The 17,037-nt window shown below is 39.2% G+C and overlaps 1 protein-coding gene across 4 annotated transcripts in view; it reads left to right on the forward strand.

Moving 5' to 3' along the window:
- The window catches only part of b3gat1a (beta-1,3-glucuronyltransferase 1 (glucuronosyltransferase P) a), a 432,840-nt gene that overhangs the window by 184,504 nt on the left and 231,299 nt on the right, over positions 1-17,037 (forward strand). For all 4 annotated transcript variants that reach the window (XM_034167983.1, XM_034167985.1, XM_034167986.1 and 1 more), the window contains exon 2: positions 11,675-11,911. The gene's annotated coding sequence lies outside the window, so the exon portion shown is untranslated. The remainder of the gene's footprint in view (positions 1-11,674; positions 11,912-17,037) is intronic.

The raw sequence follows: 17,037 nt of genomic DNA on the forward strand, positions 1-17,037 counted from the left end.
AACTGCAATTACTCTGCGGCTCCGTTCTTAACGTTAGCAGCTCCATTCCTGTTAAGCGCGCAGTGGGACATTTTCCTCAAAGCTACGCAAACACTGTAGGAAACACTCTGAAATGTTATGATTTTTGTGCGGCATCCTTTAAAGCATAGAAGAATGGACATAATGCACACCGCTATCCACCACCAAAACCACAAAGAATGAAAGTTCCTTGGTACCTCAAGAATTTTGATTTCCGTTCTGCTGTTTTCTTCATAAAGGTCTCCCTGTTCCCTGTCACAGTGGCAACAGCATTGGTGTTAGCCTTCAATTTGGTCAATCCTGCAGCAGATAGCATCGATCGAGTCGGTCGTGCACCGGCCTCAGCCTCCATGATGCTTGGCGTTGGTTTACTCTCATCCCTGGGACACATTGAGATGTTTTTCTGGCTGCTCCTCTTCAGCTACACAGGCTGTGGTCACCACAAAGATGAAACAAAAAATGCAGAGATCATTCTCTGATCATTGGGCTTCGTATAATGTTTGCATTTTGTCATGTTTTGTGTCGTCTGGATATAAATAGGATAAAATAAAGAGCTGAAGTTGTTTATGTAAAGTTTGCGGGCGGTCAGATTCCCACCAATTGTTGCACTAAATCATCACAAGATGACGCTATAGTTTAGCGCTGCTGCGGTGGCAGTATAATGGTGTGGCACCCTTATCCCATTGTTTGGGGAGAACCCGGATTATTATTATAATTTAACCTGCACCAATTGCTTCTTACATGCCACCGCTCGGATCTTTCTGCATATCACCATGGTAACCAATGGCCAGGCTTAGCTCAGCACAGCACATTTTTTGCTGTTTTCACATAAATACAGACAAGGACAAACAAAGACTGCACTCTAAAGTTGTGATTGGGAGGTGATATAAAACCTCACCATGTTGACAATGGCCTGTATGTCATCACAAATGTGCAAAGTAGCAAGAAGTCTGTGAATTTGTCTTTGGGATATCACACAATTTCATTTTGTCAGTGTACAATTATATGGCAGAGAATATATGATTGCAGTGGGGGATTATTTCTGCAAAAGCTTTCATATAAATCCTCCTAGCAATAATTGCATTGCTCTGACATTTCCTTTCTTCTTTAATGTGGGTTCAGTGAAAGACTAAGTTTGCATTCAGCATGTTTTTACCTGTCTAATTATTGAGTAAATGGCTAATTGTGTTATAAACGGATGGCTGTGAGTTAAACGCCTCCACGTTGACCGCCACGTTTTGTGATTGTTCTTGTAAAAGGACATCCTGCGTTCTGCGGTTTCATTGAGCTGTCAGGAGCTGTGGGGGGAGGCAGCTCTGTCAGGCCACCTCCACCTTCCCCAGTATTGATCACACCGCCACCACCGCTGCCTCTTACAAAACCCAACCACCCCAGCTCCTCCAATTACTGATGATGGGCTGCATCTTTTTATCAGCATAGGCGTCAGCGCCATACGGTGCCTTTCAGAGCCGGGGACGCAGAGAGAGAGAGAAAGGTGGCGAGCCTGCAGTCGATAGAGCGAGAGCAGCAGAGAGTGAAAGAGTATTTGGGATGTGGTGACAAGCGTGCGCAGCTGCTGAAATCTTCCATGCTGAACTTTGCCAAGACGGATGCTGAACTTGGACCCAGACGTGCATTATTAATATTGACCACTTACGAGAGAATAAAGACGCATTTACTCACTGCCTGACACGCCTGAATTAATCATAGAGCTATACTCAAAGCCACGCTGAAGTCCCTTTCATGACAAACCTGGCAGTTTTTCGCTGAAATGACAGATGTCTTCAGAAGAGAGAAGGCCGTCATTATCTATGACATTATCTGGTGTCTGCCTTAGGAACCATGAACGGTTCAGCGGAGGACGGGCTTTGTTATTTCTCAGCATGGCATTTTCCATGAGGTGAAATTATTCCTCAGCACTGATCGCGCATATCACACAAACATCTGAAGAACAAAATGTGCAAACGAGAGCACAATCGGGAATAGTGTCGAGTCCGAGAAGACGCTGACATTCAGCGATGTAAAGATACATATAAAAAGCAGGTACCATAGAGCATTCTGCATAGAGCATTCTGCATAGAGCATTCTCCCCTGTCTCCCCCGTCTCCCCCGTCCCCCCCTTCCATCACGCTCAGTGCTGCAGCTCTATTTTTTGCCTTGAGCAAGTGAGGCGGTGTATTTGTGTGTGCATGTGCCTGCTTTTGTGTCTGTGTTTGTGTTCATAAAATGTGTAGAATATATCCTTTATATAATCAGAATCAGAATCAGATTTATTGCCAAGTGAGTTCTCACATACAAGGAATTTGATCTCGTGTCATTGGTGCATAAACAACAATAAAAAGAAAAGGAAAAAAAAAACTTCTGTAAGAAGTAAAGCAGTCAAATAGACAAACAAATAGGCAAAACTATGTTCACTGTCAAATAAATACAACATAGTGGAATGGGGCTGTGCAAAGGCATGCAGATGTACAGTACCTTTCAGTGCAGGGATGATCAGCCTGTACTTTATGGGCGTGGGGGGAAGGCAGGGAAACTACAGCATACAGTTCTAAGATGATCTGTTTCATCAATTTGGTTATTAGCTGTTAGCATCATGCTATGTGATGTTTGTGACTTCTCAAAGAAGAATCACTGCTTTCTGGCACTCACCTTGATCACATCATCAGCCACAGTTTGAACACTTATCAGTTAATAAAAATAAAGTTTCTTCTTCTCCTGTGTGTTTATCGATGAATAGTAATATAGCTTTACCATCACCTAATGGATTGGCTTTTGTGGAATCATGCCATTACACTACACTACAGCATGCGAAACAATAAAATGAAAAATACAATATTCAAAACTTGCAGTTAAGTACATTGTGTTGTTATAAAGAACAAACTGTGATCAGTGTGGCAATAATGTCTCAGTCATGCAATTGCCTGACCAGATATGCCAAAGTAAATTTCAGTTCTCTGTAACAGAATACAATAATCAACTGCATCAAAGAGTCTATTTAGATCCAACTACAGCAACACTAATATGGAATCTGAAGCCATAACCAGCACCAGATTATCCACCACTTTAGTGAGTGCAGTCTATGTGGAATGCTTTGTCCTAAACCCCAACTGTAAAGCCTCAAGAAGAAGATGCACCAACAAATATCGAAGAAACTGTTTAGTAATCACTTTATAAAAAAAGGTCAGACACTTTGTGAATACACCTCTTACAAAAAAAATAAATAAATAATGACAAAATCATAGATTCTATTTGATAATAGATAATACTGAAGGATTTCCAGTCAGATGTGAGAGTTATCAAAAAATTAAAATAAAAAAGAAAGAAAAAGAAATACTGGAAAATATAGCAAAATATTAGTTATTCAATAATATCACTATTTAATAAAAAAAACAAATTAATTAACTAAAGTAATTAATTTTAAAACAAACGGATATGGCGTGTGTCTGTGTTCAAGCAATTTAATAGGTTGAGGGTTGTGCTTGTCAGAGCAGCAGAGGGCAAGGATCTGTATGTATCTGTAGCTGTATGTGAGGTTAATCTACTGTCTCGTGTCGTTTCTCAGATCAGTTGTTGGTTTGGTTTTATGGTATGCAGGAGATCACTTGACCGAGGGTCTATACATTCAAATAATAATTTAAAAAATACTGTCATCACTCTTTACTCTTACTCAGTCAGTCTCTTACAACAGTGTAGCCTAAATACACGAGCTTTCCAGGAGCGCACCCAATTCATTACGCACGCTCAGAGGCACGTCCCCTCCGGTGCACATTTTTTTTTGGGGGGGGGGGGGGGAGCGCGACCCTGCCCCCTGTGATAAACTCATCGCCCCCTTAATATTTTTTTTCTGGCGCCGGGAATAGATCCACAATAACGTGATGGGCTTGTGTGTGTGTGTGTGTGTGTGTGTGTGCGCGCGTGTGTTTTCAGGGGTGGGGGATTTTTGCTGACACATTTCCTTATGGGGCTATTACACAGAGTGCTGTTCCTTCCCATTTGAATCAGGCTGCGTGTTGAAGCATCATAGTACCTTCTTGATCCATCGTTGTCAATCTTGGACAAACATGGTACACGTACTTACGGCCGTCATTGGCACCAGTTTTGAAATCAGGGTAAAATTTTTGAATTGCTTCAAAAATTTCATTTGGATTTGCAAAATAGTCACTAGTGGGTAGTAACTTCCAGGTATTTGTAGGCTTAACAGCTTCAATCATGTATGAACGTTTTTAAACGGTGTATTCCTATTGAGTACAGCTTGAAAGTTACATATTTGATCATTCTCCATGGGGGTAAAAATTTGAAGAAGAAGAAGCAGAGTTTGTCCAAGAGTGCAGCTCCTTACTTTCATTTTCAGGATGGTTGCCTGGTCTGCACCTTACAAGCCAGTGAGTTGCCAGGTCTGTACTCTTTAAAACAGTGTCTTAGGAGTCAAGCTGCAGTAAGCTGTTTCATCCAATTTTTGCACTGTTTTTAATCATGGGTGATGATAATAGAATGGCACCCTGTGGAATAGGGGTGTTAGAACCTGTTGGTCCCACTCATGTCTCACCGTGTGACCACGTATCATTTTGTGTGTGGTTTAATCTATATTATTCATTTAATTTGGTTAATGATACTTCCTTAGTCTTGTGCAAGGTTTTCTTTAAAATCCAGACTCTGAATTTGTATAACTGCATTTTCTGACTTTTTACTACCAACTACCAAATCTGACATTTTCTTTGACAAACAACCAAGTAAGATATTTGTCAATCAGTGATGATGAATGTGTTCATGTGAGTGCCCCTCTGTTCTGATGATTGTTGACTGAGTTTGATCAATTCGGGTACCACTCCCTCCTCTCTGTCACTGCCTGCAAATCTCCTTCATATTTTTGCCCTTCATCCATCACTGTCAGAAGCACAGACTGACACGGTCACAGTGGGAGCCCACGCCACAGCTACCACAGTCTGATGCACTTCTGTCTGACTTTGCATGTCTGTGTGTGCCCACGCACAGACTCTACACTTGTGCCTGTTTATTTAAGCGTCGGGTCACCGAGTCAAATATGACAGAACATTGGTTGGACTGTGATGGAGCTGCGTGCTGCAGTGTATCTGTCTAAACTCAACTTTCCAATGTGCAATGCAGACATAAATCACATGTGAAATGCATCAAGATGTTGCAAGGTGAAAATGAATGTAACTATCACCTAAAGATTTACATTTGAGTAAAACTGAAGCATAGAACCAGATTCTGCAGGTGCATGTTACTAAGCCAACATGATATTGCTGATTTAGGAAAAATGTAACAAAACTCACTATGGTACATACAAGCCAGCAATCACCTGCTCACTGATTAACTCTTTCCTGTCACCACATGATTTACTCGAGTAGGATGGCACTAATTGGCTGAGTTTATAGTATGCTGCTACTGCGGGTGCTACTGCAGGTACATATTCAGCTTTGAATTAATTCAGATATATTGTATTTGGGCTGTGTATAGGGTCACCACACTTTATACTGAAAAAGGAAACTGAATGGTATTCTTTATTGACCACAGAGAGGCAATTAGAGCAATGTTTTTCCCTATTACTACATTCAGAGTGTTGAAAATTCCATGACTTCACACATCATTTGCATTTCTTAGTTTATCATTATGCGCAAAATACTGCAAAAACACCTGACTTGAAAAGTACCACAGTCCTTGGTTTTCCCCATATCACACCTCCCATCAGAACCCGATTTATATTCCACTAGTTACCATAGCTACACATGGCAAAAAAAGACAGATTTTGGGTTCCCGCCCGTTTTTATCTTTGAGCTTTTAACCCCCCATAAGTACAAGCACAGCTTGATATCCTCGGCCTCTTTTGGTCGTCCCAGCACAGGCTGATGATTATTGCTGTCTCTGCTTTTCCAACAATGCCCTTGGGCATTGGAATTACTTTTTACGTCTGACTTTGCTATACTTTTAGTTTTAATTAACATGTTTATTCCTTGTAGTTGTTGTTGTTTTTGTTGAACTGAATGTAAATTTTGTTTTAAAAATGGCTTCATATAGTACATTATTTACAGGCCAATATTCTTTGTGATATATGCAGTCTATGTTATGCAATAGGTATAGTTTGGGTGAGTACACTGTATACCCAGAGTGAGGTTGGAGGCATGGTGAGTGAAGATGAGAACAATTTTGAATACTACAACTAATAAGAGTAGTTAAGCAGCCGTTGCACCACAATTCATCTGTGTTTAGCTGAGGTAATATGGTGGGCTAGGATTTGTGTTGATTATAGGCATCGAAATAATGTGACAACCAAGGATGCATATGTCCTTCAGGCTTAATGATACCTTGGGCAGTTTGACTCATGCCCGCTGTTTTTTTTTTTTTTATGCTTGATTTAGCTAGTGGGTAATGGCAACTGGAAATGGATCCAAAACTGCTTTCAAGGGTTCTTTCAATTCATTGTAAATCTTTATATTGTACCATGCCCTGAACACATTTGTGAGGTTCAGGGGTTACATTCTTGCAAATTTACAGCAGACCTTATATCTGGTGTACGGGAACCCCCTTACCTTGCATTGCCATCCAATCCCAAGGGGAATGTATTTTGCTGGCTGGTGGAACAGCTGATTGGAATTAGGTAGCAAAGCCATCAATCACCATGCCTGGAACACGCAGGCTGTTGCACTCCTCTAAAGCCTGGACTCTGCCTATCTAAAGCAGGCAACGGGCCTTCCCTCCTTGTGCTGGTACAGCTAAACCTCCTGTTATTACTGTCCACATCACCTGCAGCCCTATTAGCTGCAAATTACACCCTCCATTCCCCAGAATGACACAGTGCCAAAACAGTCTGCTCCAATCTACAGCACCTACTGCAGTCCCACACACTAAGCATTTCCACATGTTGAGTCAAAAGACTGTAGCCTCCTCTCATTCACACTACAGTATTAAAACATAATTAGCAATCAAGCCTGGAAATGCTTTTCTCACCTTTGACAATTGCTTTGATTGTGAAAAATAATTTTGGAAAAAAAAAAAAAATTTTGAACAGATTGAACGAGAGTGAATGGGGATCATCTTTCCCAGGATTTACAAAAATCCAGTGTACACTCAAACTAGCAAAAAAATACCGGTAGCACCTATTTTGGAATCATTGGCAATGTTACTCATACAGCGTCTAAAGAAACATGTATGTCCAACTGTTAATGTGTCTCACCCAGTATAGCAGGTCATATCAACTTTCTTTAAACTTTATTAATAATATTGAAAATACACTAACAGACAATAACAGAAAAAAAACACAAATCAGGCATAAAGTAAAATATGTTGTGAGCGTCTATGGTAAGGTGCCAATGACAGAAGTGACACTTTACTATGAACTAAAACAGCTAACATACACCTATAAAATCTTTTATTTTTTTTCTTTCAGTCTTTATTAAACATTGAGCAACAAACAGTAATGTTAAATCTTCAGTGGACAGTGATAGTTTGACTGCCATCCATTTGTAAATTCACCCAAAACAATTTAATAATAGTATCAGCAATGGTAAATAACCATGAAATGGTTATTTAAATGGTTAGTTACATTGTGCAATTTCAAGGTTTTGGAAAACAAGCTTGATTTAATTTATAGCTCAACGACAGATGCCTTATTGATACTTATGTAATATATTTTCAGCAACATAGAGAAACAGAGATTTCACTCATCACCACACAGCACTCAAAAGGCTTGACTTTTAATATGACTAAGTTTGTAAAAAGCAAACTTGACGTCCTTTAAAGTTAAAGTACAAATTGTTATATATTAATACATTTATATTAGGGATTCAGAGAACCTTGGAATTGACGTGTGGAAAAGATAAATCATATTTTGCTACGGGCTAATTATTAGATGCACTGAAATATTATTACCACAGGTACTTACAAAATAGATTAACGTAAAACATAATAAAGTATTCATTATTGCATTCCCCCCAAGTAAATATGTTCTCTTCATTAAAATGAGCTGTAATTTTATAAGACGTTTCAAAGATAAACCGACATTATAATGCTTGGATTTCAGGAGAAACTAAATTTTGTCAGTTTATTGAAATTTGGGTGGCCCTATACCTTTAAATAAGTCACATTAAACTATACATAAATGTATAGTTTATGTATTATTTAAAATATGTCATGTGTTTATGTAATAGCACAACAATTCACAATAACATACAATATACATTTTACTTTGCTTTTCACTAAAGTGCACTAAAATACTGTGCAGAAAGGCCTATGCCCATTAAAAGTGCATAAAACCCTTTAAATGATGAAAACTTACAAAATACAAAAACTAACTACTACTACTACTACTACTCTTAAAATCATATGAATTATTTTATGTAAAAAATATGAATAATTGCTTTTAGATAGTCTCCTGCAATTCATAAGAAAATTGTTTAAGATGTTTTTTTTATATATATAAAAATGTTACATACAGTTGATCATCTACAACTGTCTCTTTACTGGGTAGTGTATTGATAAATAGATCATTGAATTTAAATTTGATTGATCTATTTTTTTTATTTGAAAAGGAGGCTCATAACTCAATTATCGATTTTGTTAATTAAATAAAACAAACCTTACATATTTATTGTTTTTTTCCTGTTTTTCTTTTTTGGAGCAGGGATAATTAATTTCAAATTGTATTTTCTGTTGACACACTGAAGAAAACCAAAATATCAAGCATTATATTTTCAATTATTAGCAGCTAGTCTGCTCTGTGTAAGCCTGATCCTGTTTGATGTCAGAAGCTAAGCAGGGTGGGTCATGATTAGTATTTGGATGAGAGACTACTTCAGAAGACCAGGAGCTGTGTGTGTTTCTCCATTTAAAACTGGATTTGCATCAGGAAGAGCATCTGACATAAAATGTATCAAATCCCAGTGTGGAATTGTGGTTGATCATCTGCGGCAACCCTAAATGAACGGGAACAGCTGGAGGGCAAACAACACACATTATCAAGTATTCCATTTTATTAAAAATATTGAAATTCTGTAGCATCTCAAATATTTGTACTATACCAATCAACAAAAAAGACCTCATGAATTAGTAGATGAGTACTTGTAGAAAATTTGCATGCTGGGTTGTCAATTTAGTAGTAATAACACTAGTAATAAAAGTAGTAGTACACACTGTCATCACAGTAGCAGCCGTAGTAGTAGAATTAGTGGTGATGAAAATTAAAATATAAATACGCTTGATTTGTAAGGGATCTGACAAGAAAAGTTGTTGAAATGATCACACCAATATAAAACTAATTAAAAACAATGAAAGCAGCAACATAAAAGTAATACAATGCATTTAATACAACACAAACATCTTGTTTGTAAGAAAACAGTGAAACTGCTTGTTATTTCCTCACTTTGCTAGCCCTGCATGTTTCCAGCTGGGTTCCTTTGTTGATGCCATTTGGCACCGCAGAGAATATTTTAAATCCTGGAGCTCAGGTCCAGAATTTGTGAGTCAGCTGTTCGTACAGAAGGTCTGTTCCCCACAGTTTCAACTTAATTACCCTTTTCCCTAATGATCACTCTGTAGAATTTAGATTAGAACAATAACAAACCTGCACCCTATGAATTACGTCTTGTCGATAGACTATTAACGTGCTCAATCCTTGTCTTAGTTTTCTCACGTGGCATCAGCTGGTCATCACTAACACAGCGGCTGCCCACGGGCGAGTGCAAGCGACACTGTGGCAGATGAGGCAGACAGAGGAAGTCTCATCAATAATGGAGAACGGTAGCTCGGGGAGTTATGCAGAGGAATTGTGGTGTGGCGAGCGAGATGTGCAGCTGGTGTGTTTGCCTCATTTTGGAACATTTTGAAGTGATTCTCCCCAGAGGATGGCAGCTATTAATAGCCGATAGTGTGAATAAGTTGTCAAATTGCTGTTTATATCTGCACACCCATAGTTTAGCACTGATGGACGTTTCCCTTTGTCGCTCTGTCTTTATTTTCTTCCGCAGAGAGAGTGTAGGATGAAACAATCATTTAATGAAGAAACGCTTTGGAGCGCACCTTCTCAAATATTGAAGCATTTATTTATGGAGCGAGTCAATCAAAGAACCAAGTGTTCTACAAAATGACAGGATTATGAAGACTGAGGGGGCGAGAGAGAAGATCAGGTTTAATAAAATATACAGTATTTGATGTTCGGACTCAAGCTTTTAAAGGTCACCACTCAACAAGCTTATACAAGTGCTGTCTGATGAGGTCTGAAATCATATGTGTTAATACTCATTTCACTCAGGAAGAAGAAATTTGTTGTACTCAGGCTGAGAGCTGGTGTTTATCCATGGATATGGTAGCACGAAGTGGGTGAGAGTCTATGGGTCACCCTGGATAGAATGCCAACAGATGACATGTCTCGTCCAGGGACACAGACACTTAGTGTAAAGGACAGACCTGGAATTTACATCTTGGTAATCCTCAATATACATCTTGGTAGTCCAACTCCTATCCCACATGTCAACATTCAGCTATGGTGAAGGGTAGGACTCAAGTACTTCAGGTTCCTAGTTGTCATTATTTCTAAATGATGTTCCGACATCATGAGTTCATAATTTTAACTATGGGTGGCTACGTTTTGTTAATTTCAGCTTTTAGTTGACTGCTGTAATTTCTAACCAACCAGCCCCCAGCTGTGGCAGTTTATCAGGCCTTTAGAAAGGTAGGGAAAGTTTTGGAAATACTCTATTCGGTACACTAAGCAGCCTATAATACTACATCCAGACACTACCTTCAGGTCTACAGATACTGCTTTTTGGGTATAAAGGACAGTGGTACAAGCAGCATATTTTAGTAGTCGTAGGAAAAAAGGGGAGAAGAAAGAAACTACACACAGAAACATACTGGGCTGAATGAGGAAACTAGCTTTCGGGACCAAAATCTTTTTTTTTTTTTTGTACCAGGCTGTAAACATGCTTGTTTCTGCTGTAAGAATTTTAACATGGGTTTCACAAGGGAGTGAACTACTTCTGAGCCAGCAGCTTTGGCCCCATTGCATTGGCTTAATTTTTGAGGACTGGAGGTTGGGGCTTCACTGAACTACACAGTGGGCTTAATTTAAGAAGACTAGAGATGTTTCAGAGCCTGTTCAACATTTGGGGTGGCATTGGGCCAAAAGAGTCCATTAAGGATTGTGTTTTTACAGACACTTTTAAATGCAGTCATCGATTGCTTACTTTAGCCTTTTTAAATTATGGAACATGTTTATTACACAGAAAAATATGTATGATCACATACTTTTCTTTGTTATGCAGAGTATTTTTTTCAAAGCTGTGATGGTTGTCATGCATAAGTTTGCTACCTGTGTGAGTCAACTATAATGGGTGTAATTTTGAAAAGAAATTCCCCATGAAGGCAAAAACAAATATCTCATTGCTTTTCTGTCAGACAGGGCATAACTTCATCATTGCCTTGTGAGCAACGGGAACACAAAATGATTATCATCCCTCACAGCTGTCCAGATGCAAAAATAAATTCTGTCACCGAGGCACTGAGAATGACCCGATGTCTGTTAAAGCGTGGCACCGTCTCCGCCCAGCTGCCATCCTGCTCATTCCTGTTTTTCAATGCCCCTCATTGTGTCAGGATGAGGAGGCCCATTCTTACTCGCATCTCTTTTGCTCTTTTTCTTCAGGGGCCAGGCCTGAGGATGTGACACTGTCCGGAGTTTGGATTTTGCCAGTGACACAGCTTTCCATTTGTCTGACCGCCTTCGACTGCACTCTCTCTGGTTGCCAAAAGAAACCAATTAAAGCAGTCTTGTGACAAAGAGGCCGGGATTGTGGCGGTGTTCAGCAACGCCAACGCTAAGCAGAAAGGCGCACACCAGAGGAAGGGCCTGTGCTTGCTGCAGACGGGCAGAGGACATCTTGTGAGTAGACTATTGCTGTCATTGTTATGGAGAAACACATTTTCATAAAACTAGCCCAGGTGCTACTTGAGATTATTTCTTCCACTAAAACCAATTAAAGCAGTCCTAAAAAAGGCCTTTTAAAGGGGAAGTTAAATTCAGACTGCAATATTTTTATTTTGTGTCTTTGTGTCCTTTGTTGTTCACACGGAATTCTAAATCCATATAAGTCCCAAACAGTTAACCAGACAACAGAGCACATACATCCACCAAAGTTGAGCAATCCTTCAATTTGTAAGTGGAGTCTGCATTGTTTTTTTATCCTTGATAGAAACCTCTTTGGCAAGAATCACTTTAGACCCATTGTGAGTTTATGGGTTCCCAGTTCAAGACCACCCTTATCCATTTTCAACATGAGGGTGGCAATAGGTCAAGAAGAGCATCTGGTGTAAAACTTGTGCCAAACCAATGTACAGCATATCTGTAGTGGCGACCCAGGGCAAAGAAAACAGACAAGCCCAAAGAACTTACTTCTTATGGTACAGTCAGAATAGCAAAGACATAACTTGAGCAACCTATTTTGTAGTCAGTGTAATATCTCCTGCAGGAATAAAGAATCCCACTTTGCCTGTGTGTGCATGTTTCTGTCCTTCACATTTTTATTTCAGCAGGATAACGTCTGTACCCCTTATCCAATTTATTCCAAAATGTATCTGTATAATCATATACTTGGTGTCTCCAGCATATGAACTTTTGGGCCATATAGCATTTAAACCAATCTGTGCACGTGCGTCTGTCCTTTCATGAGTTACACAGGAATGCTTTAGTTATTCTTTAGTTATTATTTGAAACTTCAATGGAAAATTACAGCATGATTACCAGCAGTATTATTATATATCTATTGGGACTATAAATATTGAATAATATCTCCACCAACATATTATAAAAACCCAAGAATGCATGAGTAACTACAATACCTAAACATGGTTTGAAGCTGATTTTGAGCTCAAATACAGATGCTCCATTGATTCTCAGGTATTTCCTTTTCATCAAAAAACAGGATTTCTCCCATATGGTGCAATTGGCAAAGTTGAGTAGTCCACTCAGAGGCTGGCTTGCTAACAATGTTTTATTATGACTGAGCAAACTTATCCTTCAAGATATTTTTTGGGGAAATAGAACATGAAATCTTTAAACGGATCAGTGTGAAATTTCAGTTCTTCATCTTCTCACAATAACCCTGTATGACTGACAGGTTTCATCAAGATCAGCATCTGTGAGGCTGACAGATTCTGTCTTTGAGATGTCCACAGCTACTGCTCACTGCTTGCTTGCTTGATTGCGTCACTCGCAGGACCATGTACGGATGTGGCTTTGATTAAGATGGCAGGTCGCTTGGGGAGGTGCTGCAAAGGAGATCATGGTTAAATGAGGAAGTCAGAATCAAGCTTAAGAGTGAAAGCAAACTGTCTATTTAGCCACTGCAGGTCCCACATAATATTGCTTCATCTTTTTTTTTTTCTCAAACTTATAAATGCCAGATGAACAAACACACAGTTGGTTCCTTGTTTTGTTGTTAACAAGGCAGTTAAATTTATCAGTGTGTGTGCAACAAAGGAAATGGTGAACAGAAAAATAGGATGCTGGTAATGGCACCTCCACCCACCGTCACTATGATTCTGTGTGAACTACAGAACAAACGTTATCAAAAGAACTGTTATATTCCACTGTACTGTTCCTGGAAGATATTTGCCAGTCATTTATTGGCAACACTAAATAATGAACTAACAAAGCGAGAAATTCAATACCGATCATTACGGTCCTAGTGCCTCCCGCTTACTGTAGGGTTGTGACCTAAGGTGACAACAAGATGTCTTTGGTGCTAGGACTCTTCAAAGGATCCTTGGGTGAAGCCGGAATGACTGTGTCATACAAACAGTTACTGAGGGAGAGGAGGAGTATTGCATGGTGAGGGAACATCAGTAAAAATATGTTCACCATGTGGTGAATTTCTCTGTGCATGATCCAGGATTCAAATGCGCCAGTGTTGTGGTAGAGAAGGCCAATGGGATGCCCGCTTTTCACCTGGATGCAGCAAATAGATGGTTACTTCAGAGAACTGAGGATGGACCAGTTGTCTGACTTGGTGGTCTTGTAATGGAGTGGATATGGCAGTGCACAGCACAATTGCATGCTCCCAACCCTGACCTGACCTGAATTATTAGGCACTTAAGGGCGTAATTCAAGCAAATGCTAAACAAGCAGCATCAGCCTTGGTGGCTACCAGACTTAAGCTTTGGAAATAAAAGAGTTACACACACACAAAAAAAAAAACCAAGATCTTTTCATGCTACATGTAACTTCAACTACGTGTGCTCCTACCTGTAATTTTGACCATGTATGTGTAGCAAATATTCAGGTCTCACAACGGGGGACCATAAAGATGTAACAAATTGGTCAATTCTGGACCAGCTCACGTGGGAGCACCAAAATAAAATGTAATTAGGTATTGTTAAACTCCAAAATAAATAATTAACAATTTTAGGGTTTAATAATTATTATTTAATATTTAATTTACTCGGGGCACAACCTATTTGAAGCATAGGTACTTTAATTTAAACATTCATTAATTTATCAGTCTCAAATTAATCAATCAGTCTCAATTGAATGAATCAGTCTGGGGTCTGAATTTTACGATACGATTGACCAAAGGTTTCCTTCTGAACACCAAATGAACTACACAGAAATATTTACAATTTATTTACAGGTATACAAGAAATGAACAGTTTACTGGCATTTTTGTGGACAGTGATTAAATAAGTTCATTTATGGACACAATTCTTACTAACTCATGAGATGTGAAAGAAAGAGAGATGAAGCTTAAAGACTTTAAGTAAATAAAACTGATTAGAATTTAGTGATGGAATTTGAAGCCAATTAATTTTCATAAAATTATTAAACAAACATATGAATATGTTTAAAAAGAATAATAATAATAATAATGATAAGGAGAAGTCTCTTTGTATCCATTGGCAACAAACCCTTTTTCTGGAACCTTTAACTGGGTCACTTAGCTGGTCCATTGAAAAGGTGGTTCGGACAATCCATCTGTCCGTCATTGATGTAGGTTCTGCAGCGTGCTCACTTGAGTCAGGTATTAATTCAGTGGTCTCCCTGGGTGATCCCAAAGGCTTGTGTCAGCTGGCTTTACCGACAGGATGGCTGCTTGCAGTCAGGTCGTCAGCTTGCTGGACCCCAGAGGTGGAAGGCGTTTGTTGAAAATGGATTCTGGTAGCTTTTAAAAATTTGTTGGAGCCAGATTAAAAGTCCTTGTGGATTTAGAAAAAACATAAAACTTTACGAGCGTTGGAAAAATAGCCGACACAAAAGTAAAGTCGCTTTTCTGTAAATTTGCTATTATTTTGAAAAATTCAGATCAGAATTTCTCTTAAAACTACGAAAGACTTGACGCACCTTAAAGCATCAGGTTAAAATTCTCAAAAACTGAGACACGAATAAAACAAAGAATGAATGCCATGTGGTATGACCTCTACTTTCCTGCTTTTAAATTCAGATAAAACTGAAGTTATTGTACTTGGCCTCACAAATCTTAGAAACATGGTGTCTAACCAGATCCTTACTCTGGATGGCATTACCCTGACCTCTAGTAATACTGTGAGAAATCTTGGAGTCATTTTTGATCAGGATATGTCCTTCAATGCGCATATTAAGCAAATATGTAGGACTGCTTTTTTACATTTGCGCAATATCTCTAAAATTAGAAAGGTCTTATCTCAGAGTGATGCTGAAAAACTAATTCATGCATTTATTTCCTCTAGGCTGGACTATTGTAATTCATTATTATCAGGTTGTCCTAAAAGTTCCCTGAAAAGCCTTCAGTTAATTCCAGGGTACTGAATAATATAATAGAGTACTAGCTAGAGTACTGACGGGGACTAGAAGGAGAGAGCATATTTCACCCATATTGGCCTCTCTTCACTGGCTTCCTGTTAATTCTAGAATAGAATTTAAAATTCTTCTTCTTACTTATAAGATTTTGAATAATCAGGTCCCATCTTATCTTAGGGACCTCTTAGTACCATATCACCCCAATAGAGCGCTTCGCTCTCAGACTGCAGGCTTACTTGTAGTTCCTAGGGTTTTTAAGAGTAGAATGGGAGGCAGAACCTTCAGCTTTCAGGCTCCTCTCCTGTGGAACCAGCTCCCAATTTGGATCAGGGAGACAGACACCCTCTCTACTTTTAAGATTAGGCTTAAAACTTTCCTTTTTGCTAAAGCTTATAGTTAGGGCTGGATCAGGGTGACCCTGAACCATCCCTTAGTTATGCTGCTACAGACTTAGACTGCTGGGGGGTTCCCATGATGCACTGTTTCTTTCTCTTTTTGCTCTGTATGCACCACTCTGCATTTAATCATTAGTGATTGATCTCTGCTGTATTCCACAGCATGTCTTTTTCCTGATTCTCTCCCCTCAGCCCCAACCAGTCCCAGCAGAAGACTGCCCCTCCCTGAGCCTGGTTCTGCTGGAGGTTTCTTCCTGTTAAAAGGGAGTTTTTCCTTCCCACTGTGGCCAAGTGCTTGCTCACAGGGGGTCGTTTTGACCGTTGGGGTTTTTCTGTGATTATTGCATGGCTTTTGCCTTGCAATATAAAGCACCTTGTGGCAACTGTTGTTGTGATTTGGCGCTATATAAATAAAATTGATTTGATTTGATTTGGTAGCTTCAGCTATATTAGCTTAGCATGGGGCCTTGTTGACCCAAAAATAATTAAGTCTTTTAAAGAAAGGAAGAGAGTTGCAAAAGGTGAAGAGACAAGAGAGAGGAAGAGCGAAGAGAGAGCAGCACTCTGTTATAACTTTTTAAGGGGGACTGACATCACCAAACTCCACCCATTTAGGGTGTGTAATCTCACAGAATACTTCATGTGTTCACAGGGCAGACCCAAATGATTCAACTATTTAAACACTAACTATTTTGGGCATACTATTTGTTCTGAGACACTCGAATGGATACCCATTATTAATAGTGACTCAAACACTCCATTTGGTTAAAACAGAATATTTCACCATCAACATATTGATAATGCAGAAATATCACACTTAAACGCACATCAGTTACAAGGAAC

The sequence above is a fragment of the Thalassophryne amazonica genome, chromosome 4 (genome assembly GCF_902500255.1).
Source record: "Thalassophryne amazonica chromosome 4, fThaAma1.1, whole genome shotgun sequence".
Classification (NCBI taxonomy): domain Eukaryota; kingdom Metazoa; phylum Chordata; class Actinopteri; order Batrachoidiformes; family Batrachoididae; genus Thalassophryne; species Thalassophryne amazonica.